Source organism: Vanellus vanellus (assembly GCF_965231255.1).
Source record: "Vanellus vanellus genome assembly, chromosome: 1".
NCBI classification, from domain to species: Eukaryota; Metazoa; Chordata; class Aves; order Charadriiformes; family Charadriidae; genus Vanellus; species Vanellus vanellus.
Window position 1 is genome coordinate 92,066,087 of NC_138905.1, and position 18,240 is coordinate 92,084,326.

The following is an 18,240-nucleotide window of genomic DNA, read 5'->3' on the forward strand; positions in this document are numbered from 1 at the left end:
TGCTTACTACAGAAGAAAGCTCTAAGAAAGTTGCTGTTTAAAATGCGTTCCAGTTTTCAGAATAGAATCCTCCATGCCACAGGTTTTGGCTCAACTCACACATCATCACCCTTGAAACCCCGGGGCTGGGCTGGGATCGGGAGTCCTCTGAATGTTCAGCCTTTTTATCCTTGCTTCCAGCTGGTGTTTGGAAGTATCCGGGCTAGGCATAATGGTTAAAGGGCAAAAATTTAACACGCACACTCCTCCCCTTCAAGCTCTCTCTGCAGATCCTTTCTCAAGAACAGCATCTCTAAGCTCAGGGCTAACCCCTCCTTCCCCTGGCCATCACAGCACATTTTGCTTGGACCTTGATGAAGACTTTGCAGGACACTGTTGCAAAGTCTACCCTCCGCTGCTTTGCTTTGACAACCCTCTGTCCAACTTTCCTCAGCCTCTGTCTAACATAATGAACTTGCTTTTAATTCATCAACGGGTCCGCTCTGTCCCCTGGTCAATTCTCCATGCTGGCACCCGGTCACACACTTGTCAGGTTTGCACAAGAGCATCTCGCTGCTTTCTTCCCTGCTCCCTCCCTGCCAGTATCTGAAAAGGCACCTTTGCGTTCTGCCCTCAAATCCATCTTTATTGTAACACATATTTCTCACCCCTCTTAAAAAAAAAAAAAAAGAAAATTCACCCAGCCCAAGCCAAAAGCAAGACAACTGGTAGGCACTCAGTGTACAGAGGTCTGCCTGTTACAGTGACATGGTTCGTCTCATTGCCTCCTTCTTCCCCATCTGTCTCTAGCCACCCACTCTCTTGCCTTATATTTAGATTTTCCTTTGGGTAAAGACTGTATTTTTGTTCTCTGTTTGTACAGCACCAGGTGGAATGAGACCTTGCTCCATGCTTGATGGATCGATCAGAGGGTGTTGCAGCTTTTGTGATAATAAGTGATAATAAAAAGTATTGGCTGGTTCTAGCATAAGGCTGTGATGAAATGATGGAAGGTTATATTACACCTTTTATCTTAGAAAGACAAAAAGAGAGGGGGGGAGATGCCAGAATACACAGATTTAGTTTGTCTTTTTTTTTTTTTTTCTTTTTTTTTTCTGAAGTGGATGGAGTTCTTCAGGTATGTTATGGAGCCCTAATGATCCATACATCATCCACCCTATTTTAGTATCCCGCCACCTCTTCTTTGAGGCCATGCGTGGAATAACTATTCTCAAGAAAATTCCTCTGGAATTTGGGATGTTCCTAGGTACTGTGCCTTGTTCTTTATCAGATACAGAGCCAACTTGATGACATGTCTGTGTTGGAGCCAGAGGTGTGATTTCAGGATGGATAGAAATAACCACCCTAGCTAAATTAAAGTCAGCAGTGGTGAACTTCACGAATGCCATCATAGGCTAGCAGTTTATTTACAAAGCTTCTCAGATGAACTTACACAGGCTTCTTGTAAATTTATTGCTCCTCATATCAATGGCACGTGAGATCAAGCTAGCTCATGTATGTCTATGCTTCCAGCAATTTACCCTGCAATTTAACTGCAGTGAAGATGCACCCTGTGTGAAAGAGAAAAGGAACCTTTACCAAGTCTTTTAGCTCCCAGAACTTCCCCAGGCATGAGTTTTCCCATGGAAATGATTCTCCAAGGGAAAACATTTTCTTTACTATCATAAATAAAATAGAGCAACATTTGACAGCTTTAAAATGTCAGAATCTGAACAGAATGTTTTGACTTGGGTTGGTTCAAACATTTGCACTTGCTGAAATGAATCAAAGCATTTTGCTGTACATTTATTTGACATCAAGCGGCACCTGCCCATTGGGCTGCAGTGCCTCACGGGAGTTGTAGTGTGGATGCCTTGTGCATACAGCACTCACATGGACTGGTCTGCTTGCCTGAAACACATTTCCATTAATATACTGCAGATCGGCTCTGACTGAGGTGAATAGTGCAGGGTGGAAGTCAGAGAGCAGCCAGACATTACGGAAGATCAGTTCCAGCACAGGCAAAACCAAGGCTGTGAAGCATTCACTATAACATCCCCAAATGAAATGTTTGGTTTCAAAGAGTGTCAAAATATATTGTTTGGATTGGCAAAGTGGAAAAATGACTGTTTCCAGTCGTGATTTTCAAAAAATGTGTTCCTTTGGAAAAGCAGGTATTAATTAAGCTCTTCATGCCGACAAATTGTGGTGTTTTTCATGGGCTGGACCACACAGTTCTATTCTTAGCTAGGATAAGAACTCACAGTAGGTGTAATAGGATTGATTCAGTCTCAGCCACCCCAGGGGTGGAGCTAACCCAATGATTAGTGACAGAATTAATGAATTTTACCCCCGTTGCATGAAAAGATGTGTTTGTTTATTTTTTTCTTTTTGCATTCTAAGAAGTGATGTTTTTTGCTGGAATTTTAAAATCATTCGTGATGGACAGAGAACAGACCTATTTGCTTTACAAGCAGTGTAACTCCAGCCTTCTCGTATAGATCATAGTAACAAAATTAAGAAAAAGAAAGCATCTTCCTTTTAATAAAATGTCTTGGCCGGGGGGGGGAACACTTTCCCTCCTTTTGTCTGTGATGCTGCCACCTCTAGATTGGTGCACCTACTGTTAAGCAACAGAGCACAGCACAATAGGATGTTCACAGAGCAATGAAAACTAGTGTCTTCCCCAGCTGACATTGCAGGAGAGGCTTAGAGGCAGATGAATTATTACCTTTGGAATTTGCCTGGGATGTGTAGGCTAAGATCTGGGGAGGGAAAGCAAGCCAGGAGATCATAAATGATGGTGGGTGGGCAAGGTCTAAATTATGTTTTTCGTCTGAAGTGAGATGCCTTTCCTGAGATCCCTTAGAGACATGGTCGCATACGGGGGCAGCTCTGCGCATACTGAGTGGGGCTGCTCTGAGCTTGTGATTAGAATGCACCTATTTAATCCTCTGAAGCTGCTGGATTAGGGTACGGTGCTCTGATTTATTTTGTCTGTTTGGGCTGTGTACACACTGTGTAGAGGAATTTGGATCTAATCTTTGCCATCATTATAATTAATTAGATGCTATTCTCCAGCATGTAATGGTGGCGATAGAGCTTTTACATGGATCTGTGTGTTCCTCACATACTCTGCCGCAAGAAGAGATCTGCTGGGAAGATATTTGTTAATTGATTGTTTAGTTCGTCAAAACACCACGCTGGGCCAAGTTCAGCCCTGGTGTTATGATGTTGATTTTAGCTGCCTGGCACCCAGTGAGGGATTTACCTCTGAAGTTTTTCTCCCTTTCATTTTCATAATGTTTTTTTGGATTGTGCCGCAACTGGCAGCTAGATGTGCATTTGTCCACGTGGGCAAGTGGCGGGTATGAAGGGAAGGCCATCAGATAGCTATGTGCTAGGCTATTAGTTCAGCTGTGTTATTCTCCTCTGAAGAGATCTTCAGAGGGAAGGAAGGATGGAGGGAGGCAGACACAGAAGAACACCAAGCTGATGAAGAAGCTGAACCTTGAAGAGAAGGGGGCAGCTCCTAGGAAGCTAGGCAGACCTTCACCGATGAATCGGTGATTCTCGGTCATACGTGTCATTCACTGTAGTAGCCTGGTAAGCAGGTATTCCTATGCCTACGACTGATCTGCATCCAGCTGGACAAGTGTTCCACGTGCCTGTGCATGTGTGGGTTGCAGCCGGGAATACGTGCAGATGTAGATCAGTCATCCAGTGATGTGCGTGGATGTTTCTTACTGAGCCTGGGTGGAAACCCACCGGGAGCAGGGCATTTGTGTTGATGTATTGCTTTAAACCAGTCGCCCTACACGAACGTGCTGGGAAGAGGAACACGTGCATGTTGCTGAGACCAAGTGATGGTGCGTGAGCTCTGTCATGCAGAGCCGGGGTAGCTTGTATTGTGTGTGTGTGGCTGCAGGCCTGCGTGCCTGGAATTGTCCGTGCCTGTGAAAATGACTGTATGTCCACAGATTTTATGCACACTTGAGTTTATGATAGTAGTTGTCAGTTTCGACTGTCTCCATTTAGGGTGTCCCTCTCAGTGTCTCTAAGCCACTTGTGTGTCTGCGCAAGCTGCGTGGTACAGGGGTGCCACGGGGAGTACCTTCGTTTCTGTATACTAGTGTGTCATGGTTTAGGCCAAATCGGCTACTGGGGACCTGGGGGACTGACAGATGCTCCCCTCTACCCCTCTTCAAAGAGAGAGGCAGAGGAGGGAAAAAGAGACTTATGAGTTTAGAAGGAACTAAACTACTTTAATGAAATATTAATAATAATAAAATAAAAGGAAATAATGAAATATATACAAAATCTTATCACAGAATCACAGAATCACAGAATTATCAGAGTTGGAAGGGACCTCTAGAGATCATCTAGTCCAACTCTCCTGCTAAAGCAGGATTGCCTAGAGCACATTACTCAGGACTGCATCCAGGCGGGTCTTGAAAATCTCCAGGGAAGGGGAAACAAGCTCACAGGGTGACAGTCATGACACTGGCTGGCACTGGGGCAGTCCCAGGCTGGACTCAATGACAGAAGGAAACTGGATTCCAGATCTGCATTCAGGATCGGGATCACAGGCAAGCGAACAGACAGAGTCCTTCTCAGATGTCAGCCATTGTAGAAAGAGAGCGAGGGCTGACCCTTTGATCCCTCAGCTTTTATACTGAGCATGAGGCAGATGGGATGGAATACCCCGTTGGTCAGTTTTGGGTCACCTGTCCTGTCCACTCCTCCCCGCAGGTGGGACCCCACTATGCTTTTCCGCTTCCGACTCTCCAACGGGGCAAATAACACAGTTGGTTGGCCTTGGGGGTTACAGCAATAAGTATAAGCAAGAACCTCTCCGCATACCATGCCTGGGCATCAGCTATAAGCAACTGGTCTTATCACTCTGAGGGAGTGAACACTGTCTGCACAATACGCTGTTAATTTCAGTAGTTAGAAGAGGCCCAGCTAAGAAGCGAAGTTACGGAACAGAATTGGTTCTGTTTCACCTCAAACCAGGACGATGTGATGGATGTGTTGTGCTAGGTACTCCTGTGACTGCACAGTGCGCTCTGTATCTGTACACGTGGAAGAGATATACTCTTTTCTTCCATAGCAAACAAGGTCTTTAATTCTCCTTCTGTTCTCGTCTTCTGCTTGTTTCCTGTGGCTCACGTACTAGTGACTTCTGGTTACTTCTTTATAGCCAGTTATGGCTAGATTTTCTTCCAAGCGTGTAAACTTCTGTGGCAAACTGACAGAAAAGCACAGTGTACATATCAACAGATGGATTTGCCTTGCCCAGGTTCAAATCTGAGTGGATCATCAGTGGACACAAGGTACCATCTCCCAGGAGACCTCAAACATGCACCATTGACCATTTCATGCCTGCGTAGCTGTCAAGCATTTGAATAGAGGTAGTAACCTGTGCTAGCAACGGTCCGTCTCTGTTGGGGCAACTGTGTTAGACGTCAGTGGATTTAGGCTAAGACTTCTATGGATTTAGGCTAGGGTTGAGCCCAGCCCCTGGATCTTTTCTAGCTCTGCTCCAGAGCATACCGTGGAGGCAGTTTTTTTAATGATGAGTCTCACACAGCTGTATTCTCCATTCAAATTTCCTGTCAGGCCAGGGGCAGCAGTACTGGCACTTGTATTATGAAGCTCTAACTGAGGGACAACTGCATCTTTCCAAGAAAGTGCAGCACAATTAGCTGTTTCTACAAAGAAAGCTGAGAGAGGGGAAAAAAAGGAAAGAAAAGGAAAGACACAGAAGTCTCGTTCATTTATGCTCTGGGTTCTTTGTAGTTTTCTTTGCAAAGGTCAAAGAGTTGTCTCAAGAAATGAGAAATTCTCCGAATCCTTTAAACTCTAGTCCCTTTTCTTCTTAAAGTGGCCTAATTCCAGGGAGCTTAAGGTCTAACAAGGGATTTGATCCTACCTCGATCTCTCTATCTCTGTCTCTCTCACAGCAGGTTTGATGGCACTCAGATTGCTCATTTGTATTTTCTTTTGTGAGACAAAGCACTTTGGTTTCTTTGAGCTCTTCCAGCTGTCATATGTGTTCTTTCCTCTGCCTGTCTGCAAGACAACATTCCTAGAGAGGTAGCTGGCAGGGGAAATCTTTTCACTTTCATTATAAGAAAAGAGGTCAGAAAAATGTACTGAGTTAAACTTTGTTTGAACATCCCTGAGATGTGAAGATCTGATGTCTGAGGGTGCTGACCAATCCAGCATACCTCCGTTACTGCATGAAGTGCTGCAGCCCTTCGTTCTCCCCATTACAGCCGTAACTCTCTTGGTAGAGCTTTACTGCACCTCAGCAGGGGCAGGTAGTTTTCTTTTGCCCATGAGGCTTGTGCGTTCCTCCAGTAAAAATCCCCAGGAAAAGGCAGAACGAAACACCTTTTTTCTCTTATCTTTACATTGGGTCAGTCCCCAGAGCCATGAGAAGGTTCAACCTTGCAAATAGAGATAGACAAAACCCTTTAACAAGCACTAAAAGAGGTGGGGCAGGATCTGGGATGAGGAGAGAAGTGGAAAACCAAAATTGTGGATATGTTTGATCCAAATCTGGCAACGAGTTTTACCAAATAAACCTAAACCACCAACCCCCCCAAAACCTAAGGGGAGAAGAGAGATAAGAATTATTGTAAATGTCAAAACATCTTGGGTTTGACTGTAGTGTTTCATTTCTGAAACACTCAAATGTTTAATTTTGACATTCTTTTCATGGAAATATCTTTGGTTTTTGAAATGGCATTAACATTGATCTACATTAAAAAGAAAAGATTAGGCAGCAGCTTGTGTAACTCAGAAAAGAAATAAAACATTGTATTTGGATTGACCCAGTTTAGGCTTGGCCCAAGATGAAATGGTTGTGAGTTGCTTTTATTTTGCTGAAAACCTTTGCACAGTTTTGTTTCTGTTTGAATCAAATCTATTGTTTTTCTTACTGGGTTTTTCATTGAGACACTGAAAAAAACCAAGATAAATCCTTCTTTGGTCCTTTTGACCTCTGACTACTCCAGCTTCCCCTCATTCGAGCAGAAAGAGATGGGCAAGCTAGAGTATCCTAAAAGTGTCAGACTTGAGAGGTACCAGCTCCCAGGTCCAAATCCCCTTGGCTCACTCCTGAGGTATGTATGTCTCTGATGATGTAAGGCCTATTAAGAAAGGACCGTATCATCAAGACATCCTTTACTTAAGTGACACACTGTCTCCAGTATTTTTATAGGACAGCACTAATTTTTCATAATGAGACACAGTAGGCTCCATCCCTTTAATAGACTTGTCAAGTCTCATGTATTCAGGATGAAATTAGCTCATTTGGTTCCTGTCTCTTGCTCCCCTGTTGTGGTGCTGCTAAGATGCAGATGTACAGTGCCGCGGCCCTCTCTGCTGCTCCAGAAGGACGTGCCCAAATGGAGCCAAGAGGTCTGGTGCTCCCAGGAAGCCAAGGAGTACACACGGCTGCTGGCATCCTGCAAATGGCACAGTCTGTGCAGAATGACCCAGGATCCCCTGGCCATGTCACCCGCGCTCTCTTGTCATGTCACGCAGTCTGTGGGATGTCTGTGGGAGCGCTGTGTGCTGGCTTAGGACAGGGATGGGAGGGGAGGCACCTTAGCCTGGGACCTTTCTCTGTGTTGTCCAGTGTTAGAGAGGGTCCTTTACTGTTCTTCTCTCCTCTGGATAGTCCCTCCAGAGGTGACTGCTCCCCCCATCTCTCCTTCTCCTTGGAGCAGGACCTTCCCAGCACAGTACAGTGGGGTTTCACAGCTCAGGATCACAACAAGCGCTTTGAGTGGGACTTCAGATCTCAGCTTCTTTGCTGGGGTGGACTTGCTCCTACCAACAATGAGGGCTTAGAGGCAGATAGTCTGTGAGGCCTCATTAAGCCGGAGACTGGGATCTAACAAGTCGCAGGCAGGCAGATTGCTTGGAGGAAAGGTGCAAGGGCAGCGGTGGGTAGGAAAGTTTTGCGGGCTCTGGAGTGTCACCACACCACACAGCTGATGGTGGCAGTGCTACGGCTGAGAAACTGGCTACTCTCCTGATGCCGAGAAGCTTATTGTGATCAAATACCACAGCTTTTAGAAGGAATAATTCTAAAAGAGAAAGGATTTCCAGTGTGTCACCAACACGCTGCAGGCTGGCCGGAGAGTGGCATTCCTCAGCAGAGTCCGCGACACCTACCATTAGTAATTCACAGCAGCAATGCTCCTGAGAGACTCAAGCCTGGGCAGGCGGGAGGTGGGCAAGGTAAGCTTGCTCTTCCCGGCTGTGCTGGGATTTGCTGTGCGTGCCTTCAGGTCCCTTCATCTCTGGGGAACTGGTGAGAGGTACTCATCTAACACCATAGCGTATTCCGACACCACGGAAGGAGGGAGGGACGGAAAGAAGACGAGAAGATAAAAATGGCTTTGGTTAGGGCTCGGGCCTGCTAAGTTGTGCTCTTTTTCACCTTTCCCTTGCGTGCTGGTAAGCAGTCCCCTGCCACCCATCCCTGCTTTCTTTCAGCTTTCCTTGGTCCCGGCACAAGTACGTATCCTGCCCCTGGAGCGGCAGAGCGCAGCAACGCCTGTGGGCACATGCACGTGCCACCACTGTGTGAGGGAACGCGTGTGCAAGGGTGTCTGTGCCGTGGGCACCCTTGCACCCGCCCTCGGGTGAGGGCCAGTCAAAAAAGCATGCCAGTCCCTGCCTAACAGCTGGCACAGCTGAAGAGCTTGCCTGCCTTATTAACAGTCCACTTATCTGGAATCTGCTCACTGAGCAGAAACCGCTCCATAAATCCTCCCGCAATTTGCATTCCTCTTCACTGTCGCTCATTACCACTGACCTCACCACTTCTGCTGGGGCTGATCAGCCTCCCACCGTCCTGCCTGCGAGACGCCTCTCCATTACCGCAACCTATTAGCAGCGGCAGCAGCAGTGCCTCCGCGAATGAACGTGCGACTGCTGAGTCAGGAAACCTTCCCAACTCAACTCCCCTCTCTCTCAGCTCCCTCCCCAGGCCCCGGCAGGGAGGCAGTGACAGCCAGCGCAGCTCGATTGCTCTCCCTTGCGTGTTTCAAGGCCAGGCTCCACATCCCGGCGAGGCTCAGCGGGGTCATTACCGCACTCGCGCTCTTGCAGGCACGGGTGGGAAATGAGGTGCATCGGCTGGAAGCGTCTGCAGCCAGAAGTGCTTGCTAATCAGCTGTGGGGTTTCTCGATTAGCAGCTCACCCACTCGGTGTGTGAGGATGCAGGTTTCTAGTTTAATACCCGACTCCTCAGTCTGTGGGAAGCGTGTCCCTTCTGCTTCCTTCCTCGGGAGCAGAGGAGAAGCCAATACCTACAGACACACAGACACACACATCTCACCACGGTCACAGGCTGAAAGGGCGCGTGAGGAGGCTGAAGCATCTCAGCCTGCATCGCTGTGTTCACCCATCTCAGACCCGGGCGGTTACCTGTGCTAGGGGCTTGTGATGGGCGAGTAAGTCACCAAGAAAGCAAGGATTCGTGTTAGTGGTCTCCATCCTGTGTGCCAGGGTAGCTGGAAGCGTGTGGGCTCACGCCACATCCTCGTTCCTTGCAAAGACGTGGCAGCTCCAGCTGAGTGCCAAGCTCCCAGGCAGAGGAGGCAAAGGCATGGCCGTACTCTGGTCCTTAAGTCCTGCTCAGCACTGCAGCGAAGGGCTGAAAAGGGGCTTATATTGTACTTGTGTATTGAACCCGTTACACTGTCCCTTGTGTATCATGCTGGGGCTCCCTTAGCAAAGCACCGCACCAGATGTATCTCAGAGCCTCAAAATAGTCCTGTAATGCTCTTGTTTTTCAGTTCTCCGGCCATGGTTGAGATTGTTAAGTGTCCAGAGCGGCTGGTGGTACGCACTGACTCGAGTGCCTCAGTTCAGAGCATGCTGGAGGAAAAGAGCTGGCTGGTTTGTTTAAATCCAGGTGTAATTCCCTAAGTTTTAGAAACTGAAACCTGATTTTCAGGTGAGTCCCCTGGTCTCTGATTTCCTGTAAAGGTCCAAATGCGTTGTGAGCTGTACGGAAATAGCTTCTATTGCCTTTACTCATTGAACAAGCATTCGTTCTGTAATGTAAGGAAGGGTTTTATTTTAGTGGGAATGGAGGAAGGGGTGTGGGCAGAGAAAAAGCCTCCTAGTATTCCCCAAGCTCTTTTCCCTTCGGCCCAGGCAAGCAAAGCCTTTCTTTGCAGGGGGAGAAACATGTTTACTTAGTATAGCAGAGGGACCAAGATGCAGCCTCATTAAAACACAGCTCACGTATAGCCAGGGGTTTCATATATAGCTTTTTTTTTTTTTTTTTTTAACCTTCCCTGTCTTGATGGAAACAAAAGGAGGGGAAGAGAAAAAAAAAAAAAGGGAAAGAAAAGGAAGGAAGTGAATTGCTTAATGGAGGTGCTCTGCCTGCATATTTAATACACTGATTTTATTGAATAGAAGGTGAAAAAGTGCGCCTTGTTTGTTGCTTGCCTGTCAACCCATGGCAAGAAGGCGTCCTTTCCCCGGCTGGTGCCTTTTATTAGTCAATGGTTTCCAGAGTGTAATTATACCGTAGATCTGAGATGCATTATACACACAATTACAATTCCCCAGCCGAGCCCGTTATTTATTAACCGGGGAGATATTTGTTCAATTGTTTTGGAGGGCTAAGTTTTTCTTTTGTTTCTTTCTCTTTCTTTTACCTTCCCTCCCCTTTAAACTGTAACGCAGACCCTCGCAAAGGTCTGTCCTTTGTGGCTCAGCTGGAGCGGAGTGAATGGCCCATTCTGTCAGCCCACCATGTCACCTAAAAGCTTTGGCAAGAGGAGCTGCAGCGTGGGGCTGCATTTGCAGGGGCTGAGCAGAAAGCGCTGGAAGCTTGCGTCAGAGGTTTTCATTGCTGGGATCCTGGTTTGCTTTCACGCAAGGGAGGTGACCACCTGGGGGGGGACTGTGGCTAAAAGGGTAAGCGCAGCCTTGCCAAACCTGTTCCCTGATGAGCATCTGTGTAAGCGAGAGAGTCCCGTGTTTATGTTCAACTCAGCTTTGCCACACCTGGGTACCCACCCAAAGCCTATTTTCACTTCTTGTGCATTGACACTACTTGAGAGCTTCCCTTTTTAAATTAGAAACTACAGCTTGGTCTAAGCTGGATTTTAGAAGTTCTTCAGGGCAAGGAGCATCTCTTTCCAGATTTTGTGGACCACTCTGGACATGCAGAAAGAATATCTTGGCTCGCGTTATTTTAACAGCTTCTATTCCTTATCTAAGTAAGAACCCAAAGGGCAAAAGAGAATGGCAACAAAATATAAAGACAAGGTTACTGGTTTAGCCAAGCATTTTAGGACCACAGAGCATAACACAATTGGCCACCAGTCAGTAAGAGCAGGGGTCCACCTTGACTCGTGCTGTCCTGTCTCTGACAGCAGCTGGTAGCAGCAAAGTAGGAAAGGAATATAAAAGCTTTGTAGCCAGTCTCCCCTCAGAAATATATTTCCTGAAATGTGGTGAGCTCTGTTAAAAATGCATCCCATCCATCTATCATCCCAGGTGCTGTCCTGCTGGGATTTTTCCATTTCCACAATATCCTCACTTTAATAAGGTGACCAGAACAGGGCGAGAATCATTTCCTTGTTATTAATTATTACCATGACTGCTGTACAGCAGTGTGCTCAAGGGTGTAGAGCTATAATCCCCAAGAACCTCCTCCTGAAGGGCATTTTATCTTCCCTCACACTCTGAACCACTGATATGTCAACCTGCCCCCCCCCGGCTTTCCTCTCAAGCTGTGCTTCAGCCCTTCTCCCCTTGACCCTACGTAACCGGCCGCTGTGTCCCCAGCTCCTCCTGGTGTGTGTTTTATCCCTTCTTTAGCCCCTGTGTGTATGGGAACATCCTTCTAATATGATTGCAGAGGTAGATTTAAACTGATAAGGTTTACAGGTATAATCCTTGTGCAGGGTGCAATTTTTTGGCTATTAGGGAGGCCTATTTCAGGTTAGCTGATGTCACTTGGGAGGCTGTTGGCAATACCCCCACCCTCTGCCCCTAAGCCCCCTTTTCTCATCTGGGGATAATGGTGTTCATGCTGGGATCCATTCTGCTAAATTGTACATCTGCATCCCCACTAACACGACTGCTGGATCCTTCCCTTGCAGGCATGACTTCAGATGGCAATTGGGGTTCTTGTTTCAGTGTGGCTAACAGCTACCGTTTCTGGCTGCTCTGGTGTCCGAGGTTTGGCAGATATCGCTGCCACCCCCTGGTGCCTGCCCCACTCTTCTGCTGGATACGTCTTCCTCTGGAACCAAAAAAGCAGAGAGATGGCATATCTGCTCCCCAGCCACTGCAGCTGGCAGGCCAAGATGCCAACAGAAGCTGCTGGTGAAGGTGGGTTTGGGCTGCCACTGTGTATGGCAGCAGCTAAAGCCCAGGCAAGTTCTCCTGCAGGCAGCGGTGGCAAGCAGACTGACTCGGGAGCAGGCAGCTAAGAGGAGGTGTCTTCTGAGACTACCCCAGCTGTTTGCTTACGTATGACCCAGTCACATTCCCACAGCACTTTCTGCTCTTATCTTACAGACATCCTGGCAGTATTTTCTCCTGGCAGCATTTTCTTCTCCCTTTCTCTCAGCTAACCTGAGAGAAAATCTTAGGAGAAAGCAAGCAGTTGTTTTCACATGAGTAAGGAGCTGGGATCCTGTATTAGTTTTCACTTTTTGAAAGTGGCTCCAACTTTATAAGCCTTTTGCACCCATGCTGTTACGATGAGTTAAAAGCCTAACTTTTTTTTTTTCCTAACAAAGACAGGGTCCGCTCGAGGTTGGGTTTTGCTTCTTTCCGTTTACACTGACAATATGCTTGAAAGGGAAGCAAGAGGAGACCCTGCTATTTGGAAACAGCGTCTGTATTTTGCTCCCTTTCATTAAGTGAAATGCGATGTCCATAAACTACATATTGTGCACAAAGGTCTCTTTCGCACCTTGATGCATAGCAGAGCAGGGTGTTGATGACAGCTCTTGCATCTATTGGTTTTCTCTGCCAGGCTAAATCCAGTTGCAAAAAATGATAGAAATAACTTTTAAAGGTCTTCGTTTCAAGTCCCAATACCTGCCCTATGTCTGAAAGATTGTAAAGATGAGATACAGGGTGAAATGTGATGTGTGTACAGCATATATGATTTAAGATAGTGAAACCCAAAGAAATATGAGAAAAAACAGGCCTGAATTGCAATAGGCATCTTTAAATGTCTACTTTGTAAGAGTTTCTAAATCTTCAACTGAAGCAATTATTTAATAAAGCCATTTGTCCCTGGTGCCAAATTTCAAAATTGAATTCAGTAATTATACATTAGCCAGTGGAAATCTCCATACATAACCTTAGCTGTAGAGCATTTCTGGTGCCTGTATGCTAGATCCCACAAAACTGTAGGACTGGAATTAAGATTTAGGACTAGAATTAAGACTGCTCGTCGGGACATTCCACCAGACATAAAGAACAAGGAAAGAACTGATTAAATTAGTAAATATTTAGGTTTCCATTTTCTTTTGCCAGTCTCTGTCACTTTCTGTCTGTCACCTGCAGCAGATGCAGTTCATATCTCAGCTGAGCACACAAATAGTGCAAGTTCATTTTGGATATGTTTATTTGTTAGGCATCCATTTGTTTGCATGAGTTATACAGCTTCCATCAATTACACCGTGCGTGGCTCATTATGTGAGATCATTTTGCAGTAGCATAAGAGCATGAACTGTAGTGTGATTCCTAATAGTGGCTGGGGGATACGTTGCCACTACTATTTAGAGAAAATAATAGGAGCGGGGAAACCTGCACCGTTATTGTTTTTGTAATTGTTGGTTTACATGATAGTAGTTCCTGTGTCGAAATTACAAAAGTAATAAGGCATTTTAGGGATGGAGTCTGAGTTTTAAATCGGAGTCTGGACCTCTCAGGGTATAAGGCAGAGTTCCTCCAAGAACAGAGGGGCTATGGTTTTCCTGGAAGACATTTTGCTTTCGTTACAAAAATGCTGCTGCTCATTTCCTTTTGGAGGCTTGCTATTGGAATGACTCCCTGAATAGCAATTACAGGAGAGCTGGAAAAGTTTATAATTTTTGATTCAATGCAACCACTTCACTAGTATTAAACATTCTTATAGAAATGCCACTACATACTGCATATACAACGATTAATTTGTCCGTGACCAAATCAGCAACAGTGTTCTTAGACACATATATCTTAGGAAGGGGAAGGTGATGACTAATTAGCATTAGGAGTATGATCAAGGGTTTATATCTTGTAGTGTCTTAGATCAAAGATGATGTGGGCTTGGTGTTCTCAGTCTGGATCCCTATGGGCATGTGTCTATGTTAGGAAGCCACATTAAAATCTGGCATAATTCAATATGATTAGCTGGTTCTGTTCAAGCAAAAGCTGGTTTAATAGGCAAGGCTCTCAGAAAAGTGGAGAGAGAGGCTTCAAATTCAGGATAAGAGGCAGAACTGTCTGAGGGGAGCTCAGGGCTGGAATAACAGGGGAAAAGCAAGGAAAACAGGCGCAGCTGTGAATGGGGACCCCAGGTCTGGGGCAGAGGGGGAGCTGCGAGGCAGGAGGGAGGGGTACCAGGAGCAGGGTGGGTACTGGGACACAGGCTTGCAAAGGTAGTGGGGGGAAGGAGGGCTGCAAATCAAAGGAGAGCTGACTGCGCTCTAATTAACGGCACGAGTTTTAAGGGGCGTGAAGTCACCTCAACACCAGCTCACTAGATGTACGGGATTAGTTTGTATAATAATGAAAGGGTAACAACCGGCATTTAATTGATATGGTTGGTGAACTAGCTGACCCCTCAGCCCAGTGGGCATTTAGATAATGTTCAGAACCGCACTGAGCCTAGCTAGTTCTTTATTTGGGGGAAGGAGGAAGGGGGTGGGATGGGGGAAGGGGAGACTGGCAAGAAACGTTTAATATGAAAAGCAAAATGTAGTAATTACATGCTGCGTTCTCATGTTTCCCCCCCATGTTTTAAATCAAGGTGGGGATATTTGGCATGCAGAACTCTCTGCGCACCAGACCAGCACTGTGTCCAGCTTGGCATCTTGCCTTGCGACAGACTCCAGGATCAGATGCCTGATGGGGTACAAGAAACCCCACGGAGCACAGGTCCGGCTGCCTAAATTCAGACTGCCTTTCTCCACTGACTGCCTAAAGACACCCCCAGACGGGTGAGCAGTTCTATAGCTTCTCCAGCTGCCTCTCCAGAAGGGCAGGGCTCTCCCATGGGGTGTTTGTCACATCCACCTGTCCTATACAGATATCTCAGCAATCCTGGGACATCTCAGATAGTACTACGGTCTGACGTTTATACACTTGAATCACTCCCCAGATGTCTCCAGGATTCATTCCTGTTCTTCCAGGTCCAGAAAAACACCTAGTCCCTCTGCTCCTCTGTTTTAGTTCCTAGCTCCCCTCGGACCAGTTAAGGTCCTCAAGGCTTTCTAGAATTCAGGTGATAGGGAACAAATGTCCTGAGGGGCATGTCTTCACGAGCCTTCTCCCTAGATGATAGTTTTCCTTCAGCACAGTGTCCCCCTGTGAACCATGACTCGCTGTCACAGTGCACCTGGGAGATGGCACGGCTCAGGCACAGATTCCTACCTGCCTGTGTAGTCCTGAAGGACTCAGCCATGCAGAATTCCAGGATCCCAAGTGATTTCTTCACCTGTTTGACAAAATCTGTTGGAATCATTAGGAATCTGCTTAAGGATTGCCTAAAAAAGGAAGGACAGATCCTGCTGTTGAGAGGTTTTACCCGACTTGCAAGAGAAGCTGGGACCTGACATTGGGAAGGTGTTTTTTTCTTCAGTCCTTTACATTTATGGCGTTACCTTGATGTGGCTAGTTGAGATCAGTTGAAGTAGCAAACTAAGAGAGCCTTCAAAACCTTCTGTGGAGATAAAAACTGTCAGTCCCTCTGCCCTGCTTGGGTCTGACATTGGAACACTCTCTTCAGTTAGCCGTTTTATTCTAAAACATATCTATTTGTTATCTCTCGTCATTCTTAGTAGCGCTTTGCGGCTTTCCCCACAGAGTTCAGTGATGCTATGTACAGCAGAGTAAAGTCTTACTCATTGAGTGGGCTATTTGTAAGCAATTGAGTGGAACTGGAAGAGCAATTCTAATGAAAATTGAAGGAAAGGGGAAGGCTTTCCCAAGCCACACAGGCTCCTTTGAACCTCCCACGAGAGCAAGCATAGTAGGGCTGGTCCCTGTGCAAAGGTGCCAAGTTGTAAATGTTCCTAAAGCAGCATTCAGGTTCCACTGTCAACATTTTAGCATGTGCCTGCAAACATCTCTATGAAATTGCATGTTCATGCAAACACAGAGCGAAGAAATTCACTATTAAAATATTAATATAAAGAACAATAATCCTTACAATTGTTGGACTAGGTGACCCATATTGTAACAGCCGTTATCTAGCCTTGGCTACAGTGATTCTCTGTTGCTGGCAGCACCATTTATAAAGGCTCTGGGACTACTTGACTGGCTTCAGGGAGCAGAGGCTGTGACCCTTCATACTTTCTGAATAGGAGTGTTTAGGAAAACTGCCAGGAAACAGCTTCTTGTTGGAGAACGCTGATTTTTCCATCCATCGAAACCTGGGTACTCTGTGGGAAGATAGCAAATGCTGTGAATTTCTGAAGGATGGCTCCACTGGAAATGGTCTGCAGCGTGGGCATCCTTAGCAACTCGATGTCTTCAGCAGGCATCTGCACAGCTGGAACCCCAAGGGCAGCAGTCTGGGACTTACACAAGTGATCTGCAGGGAAGAGTCAAGAGATATGTGGGTGTCCCGTGCTGTGCAGGGGGCTTGGCTGGTTGAGAGGCAACTGCTGTTCAAAGGGATTTAATTTGCAGGAGGTCAAGCAGACAGAACTCCCATCATGCTGGAGAATGGGGGAGCTGGAGAGGTGACAAAAGACACCGAGTCCTCTGCATAGAGCATGTTGAGGGCAGCAGCCTGCCAAAAGCGGAAACCTCAACTTCTGAGCATGTCTTCCTGGTGCCTGGACTTTCTATTGCCTTATCATCAGCTGTACAGTAGAAGAGGAGGAGGAAGAGCCGATGCGTCTTGTTGGGAAGTGATTGCTACAGCGCCTTTTGATTGAGTGTTGCATTATGTTGAATTGAGGACATTATTATTCATGAAAAGGCATCCTAGAAAGCTTCAAAGAGGGGTGGAAAAAAACTTCAGGTTTTAATACTAATTAGAGGAGCCTGTCTCCCAGGTGTAAGGTGTTTATCTGTGAAAAGCAGGAGATAGTGTAGCAAAGAAGAAATGCACACTGGAGAATAGACGATCCAATAAATAGCTGAATGGATTAAAAAAAAAAAAAGGAGGAGGAGGAGGAAGAAAGAAAACCAACAACAAAAAGGCAGATAATAAAATAAGATGTTTGCACTGAATTTGAAGGGTTTGAAAAACAGCTCAGAGTTTATTTCCAAACCTGCGAAAAAAACAACCCTGAAAATAATACAGTAATGTGTAGCAATAAGGAAAAGGTTCTTTTTCCCTTCCCTCTTCCTATTAGCAATGTTTGTCAAATACTTATTTGTCTTTCATACCGATCACCACTTGTGTCACGACAGCTTAGGGCCGGCTTCGAGTATAGTCAAAATGTGCTTTTCCTGGAGCTATTGCACTACCCTAACCAAGTGCGGACCTTAGTCACGCTGCTTGCTTCGCCTGTGCCTTTTCCTGGAGGATGTGGGGCTTGCCGCTCTCAGCAGCAGTGTCTGTTTCGGCTTGCACGCTGCCCAAAAATGGAGGGCAGAGATGGATGCTGTGGTGCCAGTTTACCCTAGCACACGTGCTTGCTGACACCCTTCCCCTGCCCCATCGCCCTGGCTCCAAGACCTCCCCCATCGCACCTTCTGGTTTTGGCCCATAAGGCTGGGCTCCTCCTTCAAGTCACCCCAGATGAGGTTTACTGAGGGGAAAAGGGGGACCTGGGACCAGAGAGGCCACTTTTCTGTGTGGTGCCATAGCCCGCTGCTGCTTTGTATCTCAGGCGTGCAATACACGCGTAGCCATGTGGCTGCAGTGCTGTGACAGATTTTTCTATACATGTACCTTACAGTTTTTCTGCTGCTTTCTCCCCACTCTCTGGTGGAGTTAAGGAATCATTACAGGTGCAGAAACCTTGAGAGAATGAATGTGCTTTCATAGCTGACTGAGTGACAGCTGGCCAGCTTTAATTGCCCTTTGG